We start from the raw sequence: 17,604 nt of genomic DNA, 5'->3' as shown, positions 1-17,604 counted from the left end.
ATAATCTTTTATCGGATATGGATTTTGCAAATATTCTCTCCCAGTTTGTGATGTATCTTCCAGTTCTCTTGACATTGTCTTTTGCAGAGCTGATGTTTTTTCATTTTAATGAAGTCCATCTTATCAATTATTTCTTTCATGAATAGTGGATTTGGTGTGGTGTTTAAGGAGTAATTATTATACTCAAGGTCATCCACATTTCCTCCTATTTATCTTCTAGGAGCTTTATAGTTTTGCACTTTGCATTTTGAGTTAATTATTGTGATAGGTATAAGGCCTGTGTCCAGATTCATTTTTCTGCATATCTAGTTGTTCCAGGCTATCTTCAAGTATGTATTGAAAAGGTTATCTTTGCTCCATTTCATTGTCTGTGTTCTTTTGTCGGAGATCAATTGATTGTATTTATGTGGGCTCTGTATTCTGTTTCACTGATCTACTTGTCTGTTTCTTTTTGCCAATACCACACTCTCTTCATTACTGTAGCTTTATAGTAAGTCTTGAAGACAGATAGAATTGGTCTTCAACTTTGTTTTTCTCCTTCATTTCTGTGTTTTATATTCTGGATCTTTTGCCTCTACACATTAACTTTAGAATCAGTTTCTCAATATCCACAAAATAGCATGTTGGGAATTTTTAAAATTTATTTATTTATTTTAATTGGAGGCTAATTACTTTACAATATTGTAGTGGTTTTTGCCATACATTGACATGAATCAGCTATGGGTGTACATGTGTCCCCCATCCTGAACCCCCCTCCCACCTCCCTCCCCATCCCATCCCTTAGGGTTGTCCCAGTGCACTGGCTTTGAGTGCCCCGTTTCATGAATCAAACTTGGACTGGTCATCTATTTCGCATATGATAGTATACATGTTTCAATGCTATTCTCTCAAATCATCCCACCCTTGCCTTCTCCCACAGAGTCCAAAGGTCTGTTCTTTATATCTGTGTCTCTTGCTGTCTCACATATAGGATCATTGTTACCATCTATCTAAATTCCATATATATGCATTAATATACTGTATTGGTGTTTTTCTTTCTGACTTACTTTATTCTGTATAATAGGCTCCAGTTTCATCCACCTCATTAGAAGTGACTCAAATGCATTCTTTTTAATAGCTGAATAATATTCCACTGTGTATATGTACCACAACTTTCTTATCCATTCACCTGCCAATGGACATCTAGGTTGCTTCCATGTCCTGGCTATTATAAACAGTGCTGCGGTGAACATTGGGGTACACATGTCTCTTTCAGTTCTGGTTTCCTTGGTGTGTATGCCCAGCAGTGGGATTGCTGGGTCATATGGCAGTTCTATTTCCAGTTTTTTAAGGAATCTCCACACTGTTCTCCATAGTGGCTGTACTAGTTTGCATTCTCACCAACAGGGTAAGAAGGTTCCCTTTTCCCCACACCCTCTCCAACATTTATTGTTTGTAGACTTTTTGATAGCAGCCATTCTGACTGGTGTGTAATAGTACCTCATTGTGGTTTTGATTTGCATTTCTCTGATAATGAGTGATGTTGAGCATCTTTTCATGTGTTTGTTAGCCATCTATATGTCTTCTTTGAAGAAATGTCTGCCAAGTTTTTTGGCCCATTTTTTGATTGGGTCGTTTATTTTTCTGGTATTGAGCTACATAAGCTGCTTGTATATTTTTGAGATTAATTTTTTGTCAGTTGCTCCATTTGCTGTTATTTTCTCTCATTCTGAAAGCTGTCTTTTCACCTGGCTTATAGTTTCCTTCATTGTTCAAAAACTTTTAAGTTTAATTAGGTCCTATTTGTTTATTTTTGCTTTTATATCCATTACTTTGGGAGGTGGGTCATAGAGGATTCTGCTGTGATTTATGTCAGAGAGTATTTTGCCTCTGTTTCCTCTAGGAGTTTTGTAGTTTCTGGTCTTACATTTAGATCTTTAATCCATTTTGAGTTTATTTTTGTGTATGGTGTTAGAAAGTGTTCTAGTTTCATTCTTTTACAGGTGTTGGCCAGTTTCCCCAGCACCACTTGTTAAAGAGACTGTTTTTTCTCCATTGTATATTCTTGCCTCCTTTGTCAAAGATAAGGTGTCCATAGGTGCATGGATTTATCCCTGGGCTTTCTATTTTGTTCCATTGATCTGTATTTCTGTCTTTGTGCCAGTACCATTCTGTCTTAATGACTGTAACTTTGTAGTGTAGTATAATCTGAAGTCAGGCAGGTTGATTCCTCAAGTTCTATTCTTCTTTTTCAAGATTGCTTTGACTATTTGAGTTTTTTTGTATTTCCATACAAATTGTGAAATTATTTGTTCTAGTTCTCTGAAAAATACCGTTGGTAGCTTGATAGGGATTGCATTGAATCTGTAGATTGCTTTGGGTAGTATATTCATGTTCACTATATTGATTCTTCTGATCCATGAACATGGTGTATTTCTCCATTTATTTGTGTCATCTTTGATTTCTTTCATCAGTGTTTTATAGTTTTCTATATATAGGTCTTTTGTTTCCTTAGGTAGATTTATTCCTAAATATTTTACTCTTTTCATCACAATGGTGAATGGAATTGTTTCCTTAATTTCTCTTTCTGTTTTCTCATTGTTAGTGTATAGGAATGCAAGGGATTTCTGTGTATTAATTTTATATCCTGCAACTTTACTATATTCATTGATTAGCTCTAGTAATTTTCTGGTGGTGTCTTTAGGGTTTTCTGTGTAGAGGATCATGTCATCTGCAAACAGTGAGAGTTTTACTTCTTTTCCAATCTGGGTTCCTTTTATTTCTTTTTCTTCTCTGATTGCTGTGACTAGAACTTCCAAAACTATGTTGAATAGTAGTGGTGAGGGTGGGCACCCTTGTCTTGTTCCTGACTTTAGGGGAAATGCTTTCAATTTTTCACCATAGAGGATAATGTTTGCTGTGGGTTTATCATATCAGGTTGGGATTTTGGTTGGGATTATGTTGAATCTGTAGTTAACAATACTATCTTCTTATCCATGAAAATGGAATACCTCTTCATTTACTTAGTTCTTTTTTTACTTTGTTCATCAGTTTTGTAGTTTTCCTCATATATATCTTCTACCTAAGATTTATACCTAAGCATTTCATTTTGCATTGTGCTAGTGTAAATAGTATTTTTATTTCAAAAATCTATCTGTTGGTTTCTGCTGTACTAGAAAGCAGTTGACTTTTGTCAGTCTTGTATGCTGCAACCTTGGCTATAATTGCTTATTAGTTTTAGGAGGATTTTGTTGATTCTTTTGGATTTTCCACATAGAAAATCGTATCTTCTGTGTACGAGGACAGTTTTATTTCTTCTTTTCCAGTCTGTATACCTTTTATTTACTTTTCTTGTCTTAATACATTAGTTAGCATTTCCAATATGATGTTGAAAAGGAGTGGTGAGAGGATATTCTTGCCTTGTATATGAACTTAGTAGGAAAATTCAAGTTTATCAACATTAAGTATGATGCTAGCTGTAGGTTTTTTGTAGATATTCATATCAAGTTGAGGAAGTTCCCTCCATTCCTACTTTACTGGGAGGTTTTTTTTTTTTATCACAAATAGGTGTTGAATTTGTCAAATACTTTTTCAGATCTATTGCTATGATAATTTTTGTTAACCTATTGATGTGATGGTCCACATTTATAGTTTTTTTTTTTTTAATTTGAATCAGCCTTGCATATCTGAGATAAATCCCACTTGATTGAGGATTTTTGCATCTATGTTCATAATAGAGGTTGGTCTACAGTGGGTTTTTTTGTAATGCCTTTGGTTTTGATATGATAGTAATGCTGCCTCATAGAATGTGTTAAGAAGAATTCCCTCTGCTTCTGTCTTCTGAAAAAGGTTGTAGAGAGTTGGTATAATTTCTTCCTGAAGTGTTTGCTAGAATTCACCAGTGAACCCATCTGGACCTTATGCTTTCTGTTTTAGAAGATCTTATTAATTATCAATTCAATTTATTTAATAGTTAAGGCCTATTCAAGTTGTCTATTTCTTCTTGCCAAATCTTGAGATTTGACAGATTGCATCTTAAAGAATTGCTCCATTTCATCTAGGTTATTACACTTGTGAGCGTAGTTCATAATATTCTTTGACTATCCTTTTAATGTCCACAGGGTCTATAGTGATATATTGTCTTTCCTTTCTGGTGTGAGTTATTTCTTCCATCTGTTTTGTTTTTTTCCCTTAATTATTTGTCTAAAGACTTACTGATTTTAGTGATTTTTAAAAGAACTAGCTTTTTGTTTCATTGATTTTTCTCTATTGTTTTCTGTTTTCAGTTACACTGATTTCTGCTCTACATCATATTATTTCTTCTCTTCTGCTTACGTTAGAATTAATTTTCTCTTCTGTTTCTAGTTTCCTAAAGTAGATACTTAGGTGACTGATTTTAGATTTCTTTTTTCTAATGTATGCATTCAATGCTATAAATTTCCCTCTAAGCACCACTTTCACTGCATCCCACAAAGTTTAGTATGTTATGTTTTCATTTTTATTTAATTCAAAACTTACTTAATTTTATCTTAAGATTTCTTCTTTGACCCATCGGTTATTTAGAAGTGTAGAGTTTATTACTCTGTGCATTCTGGGATTTTCCAGTTATCTTTCTGTTACTGATTTCTAATTTACTTCCATTATGTTCTGAGGGCAGACAGCATATGATTTATATGATTTCTAGTTTTTCAGTTTGTTAACATATATTTTATGGCCCAGAATGTGGTCTTTCTTGGTTAATGTAAGGTTAATTTTTATGTTAAGGTGTGAGATTTGTGCTACAAGTTCTTTTTTTTGCTCACATATGTCTAGTTGTTGCAACACTATTTGTTGAAAAGATTATCCTTTCTACTCAATTGACTTCGCATCTGTAAAAACCTCAGTTTATTATATTTTTTGTCTTGATATATTTCTGGACTCATGTTTTTCTGTTAATCTGCATATCCATTCTTCACTAATACCACATTGTCTTGATTAATGTAGCTTTACAGTAAGTCTTAAAACCATGTTGTATGAGCTATCCAATTTTGTCTTCTTCTTCAAAATTATTGTGACCATTTTAGTTCCTTCTTCTTCCTATGTAGGAAACTGAGTCTCAGATGAAAAGGTAAATATTATAGAAAGACATATATAACATAACTAAGAAATTTTACTTTGTTATGTTTGCTTTTTAATATGTTATATCAAAATTGTTGATTAGAGGGTCTCCCATATACTCATTGATGTTCTGGTAAATTCTTTAGCCTCCCTTCAAGTTGCACTGACTTCGCATAATATTCACTCTATGACTTATATGCATTTCAAGAAGAAATATATTAAATTAGGGTTAGCAGAATCCTTTCATGATAGCACCTTTGCTGAATGGAGAACAAGAGACAGAAGGTAAGATTCTGCGTATTACCCTCAATCCAGTGTCTGCACCTATCTGTCTCTGCACCTATCTGTCTCTGCATCTATGTGAGTAGTTCTCCTATGAGATCTGCAGTCTCACAGGCACGTTCAAGACTACCTGTTTTTCTTTTCTTTAATTTAAAACTTTTTGTTTTATATTGGAGTGTAGCTGATTAACAATGTTGTGATAGTTTGAGGTGAACAGCAAAGTGACTCAACCATACATATACATGTATGTATTCTCCTCCAAACTCCCCTCCCATCTAGGCTGTCACATCACATTGAGCAGAGTTCCCTGTGCTATACAGTAGATTACCCATTTTTAAATATAGCAAAGTGTACATGTCCATTCCAAAGGAGCCTCATTTTAAATAGTGGAAAAGCAGTATAAAGCTTAAATTTACCAACTTAACCATTTTAAGTATACAGTTCAGTTAATCACCCTTTGTCTTGATGGTTGACAAGTAATTGTAAAGCACTTATAAAATACACTGTATCTTCTATTTTTCAGAAACCTGAATGCCAGCCTAGGTTTGCTTTAGCAGTTAAAAAGTAGAAAACTTTTAAGAGGAACTCTTTTAGGATTCCTGAGAAGAAAGACCTATTCTAGGACTCCTAGCCCAGTGTGGCAATTGGTTATCCTTCTACCTTCTTTATGAATTCATTCTTTCTTGGTACTATTCCTTTTCTCCCACTGAGGTAAGAATAATATATAGGGATATAAAGAATCATAGTGTTACTCACTCAGGCATGTCTGACTCTTTGCAACACCATGGACCGTAGCCCACCAGTCTCCTCTATCCATGGGATTTTCCAGGCAAGAATACTGGAGTGGATTGCCATTTTCTTCTCCAGAGGATCTTCCTGACTCAGGGATTGAACCCACGTCTCCTGCATTGCAGGCAGATTCTTTACCATCTGAGCCACCAGGGAAACCTCAAAGAATCATGAGAAGGAAATTTTTTCTTTTATTTTTCTTTTTTAATTGGAGAAAAATTGCTTTACAATGTTGTGATGACTTTTGCTGTACAATAACACAAATCAGCCATAAAACTTATATCCCTTCCTTCTTGAGCCTCCCTCCCCTGCCCCATCTCATTCCTTTAGATCATCACAGAGCCACCTGTCTGGGTTCTCTGTATTATATAGCAACTTCTCACCAGCTGTCTGTTTTACAAATGTAGTGTATATCTATATCGATGCTACTTTCTCCATCCATCCCAGTGTTTTCTTCCCCCACTTTGTCCACAAGTCCATTCTCTATATCTGTGTCTCTGCTCCTTCCCTGCAAATAGGTTGTTGCTGTTCAGTTGCTCAGTTATGTCTGACTCTTTGAGACCCCATGGAATGTAGCACGCCTGGCTTCCCTGTCCTTCACCAACTTCCAGAGCTTTCTCAAACTCATGTCCATCGAGTCCGTGATGCCATCCAACCATCACACCCTCTGTCGCCCTCTTCTCCTCCTGCTTTCAATCTTTCCCAGCATAACGGTCTTTTCTAATGAGTCAGCTCTTCGATTCAGATGGCCAAAGTACTGGAGCTCCAGCTTCAGCATCAGTCCTTCCAATGAATATTCAGGTCTGATTTCCTTTAGGATTGACTGGTTGGATCTCCTTGCAGTCCAAGGGACTCTCAAGAGTCTTATCCAACACCACAGTTCAAAAGCATCATTCAGCATTCAGCCTTCTTTATGGTCCAACTCTCACATCCATACATGACTACTGGGAAAAAACGATAGCTTTGACTATATGGACCTTTGTTGGCAAAGTAATGTCTCTACTTTTTAATAAGCTGTCTAGGTTGCTCATAACTTTTCTTCCAAGGAGCAAGCATCTTTTAATTTCATGGCTGCAGTCTCCATCTGCAGTGATTTTGGAGCCCGAGAAAATAAAGTCTGTCACTGTTTCCATTGTTTCCCTACCTGTTTGCCATGAAGTGATGGGACTGGATGCCGTGATCTTAGTTTTCTGAATGTTGAGTTTTAAGCCAACTTTTTCACTCTCCTCTTTTACTTTCATCAAGAGGCTCTTTAGTTCCTCTTCACTTTCTGCCATAACGGTGGTGTCATCTGCATATCTGAGGTTATTGATTTATTTCCTGGCGGTCTTCATTTCAGCTTGTGCTTCATCCAGCCCAGCATTTCACATGATGTATTCTGCATATACGTTAAATAAGCAGGGTGACAGTATACAGCCTTGACATACTCCTTTCCCAATTCTGAACCAGTCCGCTTTTCCATGTCTGGTTCTAACTGTTGCTTCTTGACCTGCACGCAGGTTTCTCAGGAGGCAGGTAAAGTAGTCTGGTATTCCCATATCTCTAAAATTTTTCCACAATTTGTTGTGATCCACACAGTCAAAGGCTTTAGCATAGTCAATGAAGTAGAAGTAGATGTTTTTCTGGAACTCTCTTGCTTTTTCTGTGATCCAGTGGATGCAGGCAATTTGGTCTCAGTTCCTCTGCCTTTTCTAAATCCAACTTGAACATCTGGAAGTTCATGGTTCACGTACTATTGAAGCCTGGCTTGGAGAATTTTGAGCATTACTTTACTAGCATGTGAGATGAGTGCCATTGTGTAGTAGTTTGAACATTCTTTGGCATTGCCTTTCTTTCTGATTGGAATGAAAACTGACCCTTTCCAGTCCTGTGGCCACTGCTGAGTTTTCCAAGTTTGCAGGCCTATTGAGTGCAGCACTTTCACAGCATCATCTTTTAGAATTTGAAATGACTCAGCTTGAATTCCATCACCTCTACTAGCTTTGTTCATAGTGATGCTTTCCTAAGGCCCACCTGACTTTGCATTTCACGATATCTGGCTCTAGGTGAGTGATCACACCACTGTGGTTATCTGGGTCATTAAGATCTCTTTTGATTAGTGTTTCTATGTATTCTTGCCACTTATTAATCTATCCTGCTTCTGTTAAATCCATACCGTTTCTGTCCTTTTGTATGCCCATCTTTGAATGAAATGTTGCTTTGGTATCTCTAATTTTCTTGAAGAGATCTCTAGTCTGTCCCATTCTATTGTTTTTCTCTATTTCTTTGCATTGATCACTTAGGAAAGCTTTCTTATCTGTTCTTGCTATTCTTTGGAACTCTGCATTCAGATGAGTATATCTTTCCTTTTCTCCTTCGCCTTTCCCTTCTCTTCTTTCTCAGCTATTTGTAAGGCCGCCTCAGGCAGCCATTTTTCCTTTTTGCATTTCTTCTAGATTCCATGTATAAGCATTGCAATATGATATTTGTTTTTCTCTTTCTGACTTCCTTCACCTAACAGACTCTAGGTTCATCCACCTCACTAGACTGACTCAAATTCGTCCTTTTTATGGTTGAATAATACTCCATTGTATATATGTACCACATCTTCTTTATCCATTCATCTGCCAACGGACGTCTAGGTTATTTCCCCATGTCCTAGCTATTGTAAGTAGTGCTACTCTGAGTATTGTGGTATTTGTGTCTTTTTCAGTTATGGTTTTTTCAGGGTATATGCTCAGTAATGGGATTGCGAGGTCATATGGTAGTTTTATTCCTAGTTTTCTAAGGAGTCTCTATACTGTTCTCCATAGTGGCTGTATCAATTTACATCCCCACCAACAGAACAAGAGTGTTCACTTTTCTCCACTCCCTCTCCAGAATTTATTGTTTCAGGTTTTTTTTATGATGGCAGTTCTTACTGGTGCAAGGTGATACCTCGTTGTCATTTTCATTTGCATTTCTCTAATAATTAGTGATTTTGAGCATCTTTTCATGTGTTTATTGGCCATTTGTACATAAGAAAGATTATAAACAAATATTCCCTATAAATATAGATGTTTTAAACCCCAAAGTAATCATACAGGTCTAATTTAAGAGTAAATGTAAAGAATAATTCTATGTACCCAAGCAGAATATATTCTAAGAATTAAAACATGGTTGCTATATATTTTAGAAGCCAGAAATAGAATATATCTCAACAGTATATCAAAGATAAAAATATATATTATCATTTCAGTCTATACTTAAAAGTTGTTTACTTGGTAGAATTAACTTTTCATTTCTGATTTTAGTAAGCCAAAAGAGAAAACACTTCTTAATGTAATAAAGAATATCTAGATGGGAAATACTTAATAGCAAAAAACATAGAATAATTCCTATTAGATCAGAATTGTACAAAGGTGCCTATGAAAATTGTAGTTTTAGCAACTCCCTGGGAGTTCTAGCCAATACAATAATATAAGAAAAGGTAATACTAATATGGGAAAATAGATAAACCTTATGATTATCTATATTCGATATAACTGTTCACCCATAAAACCCATAAAAATCTATTGAAAAAATAATCTTAAAAATCAAGAGAGTTCAACAATATTCAGAACTCAATTACTGTAAATCTTGATACCAACATTAGCTATTTAAAAAATATAATGGGTAAGGGAGAGCTCATTTATAATAGCAGTGAAAAAAACTCAGAAATGTCTAATAATAAACCTGGAAATTTATGGAAACTTCCTGCAAATGTATTTCCTAGCTAAGATGATTCATTGAACACTTGTGTTTATCTCTGCTATTTCCTGAGACGCCAGTAAGATGAGAGTAAATGAATGTATTTAAAGGCATAAATCCACAAAAGAAATGGGAGAAGAGTCATCAATGTACCAGAGATTTTTATACATTTTGGAAAATGGAAAATGAATGGAGGATTAGTAACTTATTAGACAGGACAGAGGAAACTACCACAGAGAAAGCACTGAGAAGGCTTTACAAATGAAGAGAGATTGATGTCACAGAACTTTGAAAAGTTTGGGAATTAGAAGCAACGTGAACAATAAAGAGTGGTGATGTGGGGTAGAACTAAAAATAGTATGAGGTGGACTTCTGAAGCAAGAATCCAAAAACCTAGTACTCCTGCTACAGTCCATGTATGGAATATGAGTCCCAGACAACAGACTGGAGATGAATTCTCTACATAAATTCAGTAGAGAGGACTTTGGAAGATTTCAAGTAGCCCCAATGCAGGAGATATAAGCAACACAGGTTCAATCCCTGGGTTGGGAGGATACCCTGGAGGAGGGCATGACAACCCACTCCAGTATTCTTGCCTGGAGAACCCCATGGACAGAGGAGCTTGGCGGGCTACAGTCCAAAAGGTTGCAAAGAGTCAGACATGACTGAAGTGACCTAGCATGTACAGGTAGCACTGAAAAGGGGATGAACTCAAGGTCTACCAATGGAGAAAGGTCGCCCTCCTTCCCTGTTCCAGAAGTAAACCGAATCTCTCCCCCAGAATACTGAAAGTCTCTTTTCCAAGAAGCTTAATCGTCCCAGAGAAAAGACCTCCAAATTCTGAAATAAAATGACACATCCTCTTTGGAGAACAGTGTGACAGTTCCTTAAAAAGTTAACCATAGAGTTTATAATCCAATCCTTAGGTATCCACCCAAGAGAGATGAAAACATGTGTTTACTAAAAACACATACATGACTGTTCAAAGCAGCACTATTTACAGTTGCCGAAAGAAACAGCCCAATATCTATCATGTGATGAACAGATAAATAAAATGTGGTATATCCATGATTGTGTATATGCTAAGTTGCTTCAGTTGTGTCTGACTCTTTGCAACCCTGTGGATTGTAGCCTGCCAAGGCTCCTCTGTCCATGGGATTCTCTAGGCAAGAATACTGGATTGGGTTGCGATACCCTCCTCCAGGGGATCTTCCTGACCCCGGGATTGAACCTGCATGTCCTGCGTCTTTTGCATCGCAGGCAGATTCTCTACTGCTGAGCCACCAGGGAAGCCTGGTATATCCATACTGTGGCGTGTTATTTGGCAACCACAAGGAGTGAGGTGGAGAGTGACTGCTGATGGCTACAAGGTTTCTTGGGAGGGGGCAGGCAAGGAAATGTTCTCAAATTATGATAGTTGCACAACACTGTTAAACTAAAAACCTCTTGGCTGTAATGATTTAAATAGGATCACGTTTCTGTATGTATGTTTTACTTCAGTAAAGCAGTTTAAAGTTTATAAGGAAGTAGTCAGCCACATTGAATGGTGGAGAGACATGTAAAGCAAGGACTATAAAATGTCCATTGGATTTAGCAGCACAGAAGTCACTGGTGAATTTGCTGAGTTCAATTTTAGTAGAGTAGTAGAAGATGAAAGCCAGGTTGGAAAAAATTGAGAAGTGGTGTGGTTATGGAAATGTGTGAATGTCCTAAGTGCTCTTAGTTATCTAGTAAACAGGAAAAGGTTGAAGGCTCTAGAGTGGAGAGTCAGTGCTAAAAGGTTCCTGAGAAGTACAGATGGAGTGATTAGCCCTGTCTAAGAGAAGGATCGCTTCCTTTCATGTAAAAGGAGGAAGTGATAAATGCTGAAACACTTGGAAAGTGACAAAGGGAAGACAGTTTTTCTGTTATGACCCCTTTCTCTGAAATGGGAAGCAAGACCATCTGTTTAGCCTAAGTTGTGAAAAGGGAAATGGGAAGGGCAGAGCAGCTGATTAGAGAAGTACAGTAGCTCTGCAGAAAATGTTTAGCACCCACTTAAGGTTAGTAACTGGGAATCTATATTGGATCTGCTGTTTGTATGTTGGCTAGTTTCTTTAATCTTGTTTTTTTTACACTAAGTTTACCAACTATAAGTCACAGAAAAGACAGACATTTGGTTCATGCAGTGTTATGATTTTGCCAGATGTCGGGGGTGGATAAAAATACAGGGGACGTGTTTTTAGAAGCATTGTCAAAAGAGTTTTGGGAATGCTAGGCCGTGAAATTCAAGTTAAATAAGAGAGAAAAAGGTTGGGAAGAATGTATGCTATTAAAAGTCCCACCAGGACAGAAATTTGAGCTGTCTTGTTCACCACTTTGTTCCCAATTCTTAGAACAATGATTGTTTGAATTAATGGTCCATTGAGACCAGTGGGCAGAGATGGTAGGAGTAGCTGAAAAAACAAGCTTGAGGGTAAGATGTGGGTGTCAGGAAGTAGTGGGATGTTTGAATTACTCAATTCAGAAGAGAGGCTGTTCACAAGCTCCAGGATATAAAAAGAAAGATTTGCTGAGAAAATCTATTTTTTTTTTCCTTTTTTGACCATACCCCACAGCTTGTGAGATCTTAGTTCCCTGACCAGGGATTGAACCCCGGCCCATGGCAGTGAGAGCACCAAGTCTTAACCACTGGACCATCAGGGAATTCCCTGAGAAAGTCTTTGACCTGAGAGGTCAAAGAACTAAGAGTACTGGTTGAGTGCCATTCATGTAATGTTGACGTTAGCAAGTGTGATGGTAACAGTTGAACTGAAGGAGAAGACTAAATCAAGTGTTATCATCATGATTGAGAGTGTGTGGGTAGATGGATGACATAGATGCAGAAAGGTTAAGGGTGGTATAGCAGATGACAGGATCCTCGGAGCAGTAGAGGTTTAATGAGAGACCAGGAGAATAATGATCAAAAACCAAAAATGGAAGCAATGATGGTCCAAATACTACCTCTTGACCCTAAAATTCATAGGGTACGTTGAGTATAAGCAGTTCTCACTGAGAAGAATGTAGGGGAGGCATTGAACTCAGGAAAGAGCCAGGTTTCAGTTAAAACAGGAGATGGAGGAAGTACTCTAAGAGGAGGACAAAATACAGCTGAGTATCTCATATGATGAAAGTTCCAGAAGCCGTGGGGGCATGGGAAGTGATGGGTAAAAAGGGTAAAACTATAAAACATATAAGGATAGCAGTGCTCTGCTAACTTGGGATGAGTTGAAGTGGAGAATACCCTATGGGCATTGACTAATTTAAAAAGGAATGAGAGATACAGCTGATTTAGTCTCAGAAGGGGCTTCCGTTCAGCTCAGCTGGTAAAGAACCTGCCTGCAATGCAGGAGACCCCAGTTCAATTCCTGGGTTGAGAAGATCTCCTGGAGAAGGGAAAGGTTTCCCACTCCAGCATTCTTGGGCTTCCCTGGTGGCTCAGCTAGTAAAGAATCTGCCTGCAATGCAGGAGACCGGGGTTCGATCCCTTGGTTGGGAAGATCCCCTAGAGAAGGTATCAGCTACCCACTCCAGTATTCTGGCCTGGAGAATTCCATGGACTCTATAGTCCATGGGGCTGCAAAAAGAGTTGGACATGACTGAGCAACGTGTTTTTAAAAAAAGTGTTAAAGTCTCAGAAGACCTTGGACCTAACCTAAGCTGTCCTCAGTAGGGGACTGGTTAACTCAGTCAGAGTGCATCTGGGAGACAAAGTAACCTGAAGTCATGAAAATGATATAAAAAATTTATACAGAAAAAATATTATCGACATTTAACTGAAAAAGTAGTTTACACAGTCCATATGTATATTATCTTTTTTACAAAAGGAAAACAAGAATAGATGGATGAGTAATACTTTCATAATGTTTGCAGTATGTTGTAATTTTTTAAAAGACTGGCTTTTCAAAGATTGAAAACGCTGCTTATAGAGGAAGGTGCTAAACTTAAGCCACAGAACCATTCATTTTGTCAGCAAATATTTAACTCCTACATTATATCAGATCCCATTCTTGGCCCTGGAGATAATAACACAAACAGAATAATGACCTATTCTCATCACTGTTAAAAGAGAAAAGCAAATAAGCAAAATCTGAGTGAAGAGTGTCCAAAGGAGAGAATTCAACACACACACAGGCCCAGAGGTAGGAGTCAAGCATCACAGTAGGTTTGGGGCAACCCTGCGCAGCTGGGCTGGTGGAGAGGAACAAGATTTGGAGGGAAAAGAAAGAAGAGTTCTGTTTTGAGCCTGTCACACTGCCAAGTGGAGATACCAGGCAACAGTTTGGTGTATGAATTTGGAACTTGAGAGCAAGGTTAATGTTAGAGCAATACATTTAGGAGTCATTGATATATTGATGTTATTAAAAGTCATGAGGATGAAAAAATAAAAAAAAAAAAGTCATGAGGATGAATGAAATTACCTAAGACATGAGAGCTGAGGATTAATCTCTGGGACATTCCATCATTTAAAAGAAAAGAGCAGAGAAGGGTAATCAGGAAAGGCCTACTGAAATCACCAAAGATGAAAAAAGAATGAAAGGGGAAAGCTCCTGCATCACGCTTCGCTTTCTACCCAGTGCAGCTTATGGGATGGACTGTGAAATTGTTTCATTTCCTGGCCTTGTACTAATATCCTCAGACACCATGTGAGACCGTCCCTTTCTTAAATTGGTGGCATAGAGCCAAGTCAGAGCTTCAGAGGCTGCATCCTCCCCCAGATATCTAAATGCTCCCCCGGATATCTAAATGCTAGGTCAGAAGCAAACAAAACAGGGAAGAGAGCTCTAGGTAGATAGATTAATTCCGGTATGGCCAAGTTCAGATTGCTTCCTGGATGGGACTGGCACAACAAACCAAATAAGCCTTCTGCTTGACACCTTTCCATAATGAAACTGTTAAAGTCAACCTGTGTGCCTAGGTGACCCATGAATACTGGCTCTTTGAGGTGCAGGGCAAGAAAGGTCAACATCATCATGCCTGTGGTTAACATATAGTCTGATTTTGTCAAGGGATGGTATTTTATTGATTTGAATAAGTTGTATGTCCCTTTACATTATTTGAAAACAAAACGTCCCCATCAGGGTCAGGCCAGGGTAATCAAATCCTGTCACATGTCACCTCAGCAAACACACTGCTCTTTATTGGTAGTTAGTACAAAATACCATGGGAATTCACTTTTTATTTTGCTTTATTGCATATATAGTTCTGGCGTAAAGTTGGGTGACTTCTCAAGTGTTGGAGTTTAATATAATCCTTGCTGTTTTATTGCTTTTTAATCTGCCGGATTATTTGGTCTTTCCTGATAGCAAAAGTACTATGAAAATATTTACTGAACAAAATCAGCTGTGAGCTGTCACTGAAATCCAAGTCCCTGCCTACCGCAGACTTCCTGGTTCTTCTGCCGCAGTGTAATCCATGACTGAATGTGGCTTCAAGAGAAATGGAATTTTTATGATGACAGCAAACCAATGAAGATAAGCCTTTGTACTTTAGGGTAGATGAAATTGTTGGTGAAGATAGCCCCATTGAATAGGAGTATGGCAGTGTTCACACTGAGTTATAACTAATCCTACTATACTTTTTTTTTCATTTATTTTTATTAGTTGGAGGCTAATTACTTTACAATATTGAAGTGGGTTTTGTCATACATTGACATGAATCAGCCATTGAGTTACTGTAGTTGGAAACAGCAACCGTTTTCTTCTTTTACTGTTCCTTTGATTACACATCTTTTTTAACTTGATGGAAAGATTAAAGATAAACTAGTCTAGAAAGTTGAGGAAACTGTGTTAAAAGAACACTTGGCTCTGCCACCCAGTTGCTTTGTGACTCGCAGCAGTTGACTTCTGCTTCTCTGAACCTCAGTTTCTTCATTGGTAAAATGAGAGAATCATTCCAAATTATGTCTCAGACCCATTCTTCAGTGGTGGGCGTTACTGGCTTTAGCAATACCCAGTTCTCCTCTCTTCCAATCCATGACTGACTCTGGCCAATGAAATGTAAGAAGAAGTGTTATATCACATCCTACGTGGCTATGGAGAATCTTTGTAAGATTCTTCAGCTTCTCGTCCCTGCCAAGACAACAGTGAAGCTCACGTTACCTCGTGAAACAGTGGAGTTACTGTCTGCCTGCACCTGCTTTGAGCACATAGCATAAGAATGGGATGTATTTAAATTGTATTGAGCCACTGGAATTTTGAGGTTAATTTGTTACTGCTGTGTAACCTAATTTATCCTAACTAATACAGCAGATCTAATTCTCAGTGCTGTTGTGAATCACTCTATAAATATTTTTTTACTATATTGCATCTGAATAAAAATACTTTGAAGAAATTTGAAGCCCACAACTATTTTTCAAATGATTAATAAGTTGGTACCTTTAAAATCAGTCTTTAAACTCAAAGTTTTATTGTTACTCTGAATTTCAATTTGCATCTCTGAATTGATTGATTTCTGGTGTAATTCCTAATCCCCAATTATTTTAGTTCTATTTTTTAATAGAAAAGGCAACTGGTTTAATTTGTTTACTTAGACTATCTCTACTTGTTTTGTAGACAACAAAAATTTGAAATTGTATTTAAAAATAGGCTTCCCATTGTTTCTGATTTTAAACTAAATTAATGGTCTATATGAAGAGATGGATATTAGCACAACATTGTTACGTGCCTCCAAGGAAAGTTCAAACAAAGCCTGTTCCTTGGGCATGAAGTAGGTCTGTCTTGCTTGTAAACAGACTTTCTTAGAAGCTGGTATCCAACTCACTCACTGGCTTGCACCCTAAATAAAGATGTTTTAGTTGAACGCAGAAATCGTTGTTTTGAATGATAGAAGCAATTGTACTGAAACATTGGCTTAATGCTATGTGAATAAAAGCTGCAAAAAATTTTCTGCTAAAAAAGAAAATTTTCTACTAGAAAGGATTTCAACTTATAGATTTTCATACCATAGAAAAAATATGACATTTCCATGCCTGAAATGCTAGTCTGATTTTGACTGAGACTTAAGGGCCAGGTCAGCTATATAACTTACAAGATCAATGCAAAATGAAAATCTTTTGTTCAAAAAGTAGGATAAAAAATGTGGTTAAAGGTACTAAACCACAAAGTATGTTCCTTTAAGAAGAAATTTAATTTCCTTTAAGAAGAAAGTAGGAAAGGGACCTGAAGAGACATTTCTTCAAAGAAGACATACAGATGGCTAACAAGCACTTGAAAAGATGCTCAACATCACTCATTATCAGAGAAATGCAAATCAAAACTACAATGAGATACCACCTCATACCAGTCAGAATGACCATCATCAAAAAGTCTACAAACAATTCATGCTGGAGAGGGTGTGGAGAAAAGGGAACGGTCTTGCACTGTTGGTGGGAATGTAAACTGATACAGCCACTATGGAAGACGGTATGGAGACTCCTTAAAAAGCTAGGAATAAAACCACCGTATGACCCAGCAATCCCAGTCCTAGGCATATACCCTGAGGAAACCAAAACTGAAAAAGACACATGTACCCCAATGTTCACTGCAGCACTATTTACATAAGCTAGCGCATGGAAGCAGCCCAGATTCATCCATCGGCAGATGAATGGATAAAGAAGCTGTGGTGCATACACACAGTGGAATACCACTCAGCCATAAAAAGGAATGCATTTGAATCTGCTCTAATGAGGTGGACAAAACTAGAGCCCATTATACGGAGTGAAGTAAGTCAGAAAGATAAATATTGTATACT

At 37.4% G+C, this 17,604-nt stretch overlaps 1 protein-coding gene and 1 non-coding gene across 4 annotated transcripts in view; one reads left to right on the top strand and one right to left on the bottom strand.

The window, feature by feature from the left end:
- KIAA1328 (KIAA1328 ortholog) overlaps nucleotides 1-17,604 on the top strand; it is a 440,823-nt gene that overhangs the window by 391,969 nt on the left and 31,250 nt on the right. The window lies entirely within an intron of this gene.
- On the bottom strand, nucleotides 12,468-12,540 carry TRNAE-CUC. The gene has a single exon. It is a non-coding gene; the product is annotated as a tRNA-Glu (tRNA).

This window comes from Cervus elaphus, chromosome 27 (assembly GCF_910594005.1).
Source record: "Cervus elaphus chromosome 27, mCerEla1.1, whole genome shotgun sequence".
Taxonomy (NCBI): domain Eukaryota; kingdom Metazoa; phylum Chordata; class Mammalia; order Artiodactyla; family Cervidae; genus Cervus; species Cervus elaphus.
This window is presented reverse-complemented; position numbering and strand designations above follow the sequence as displayed.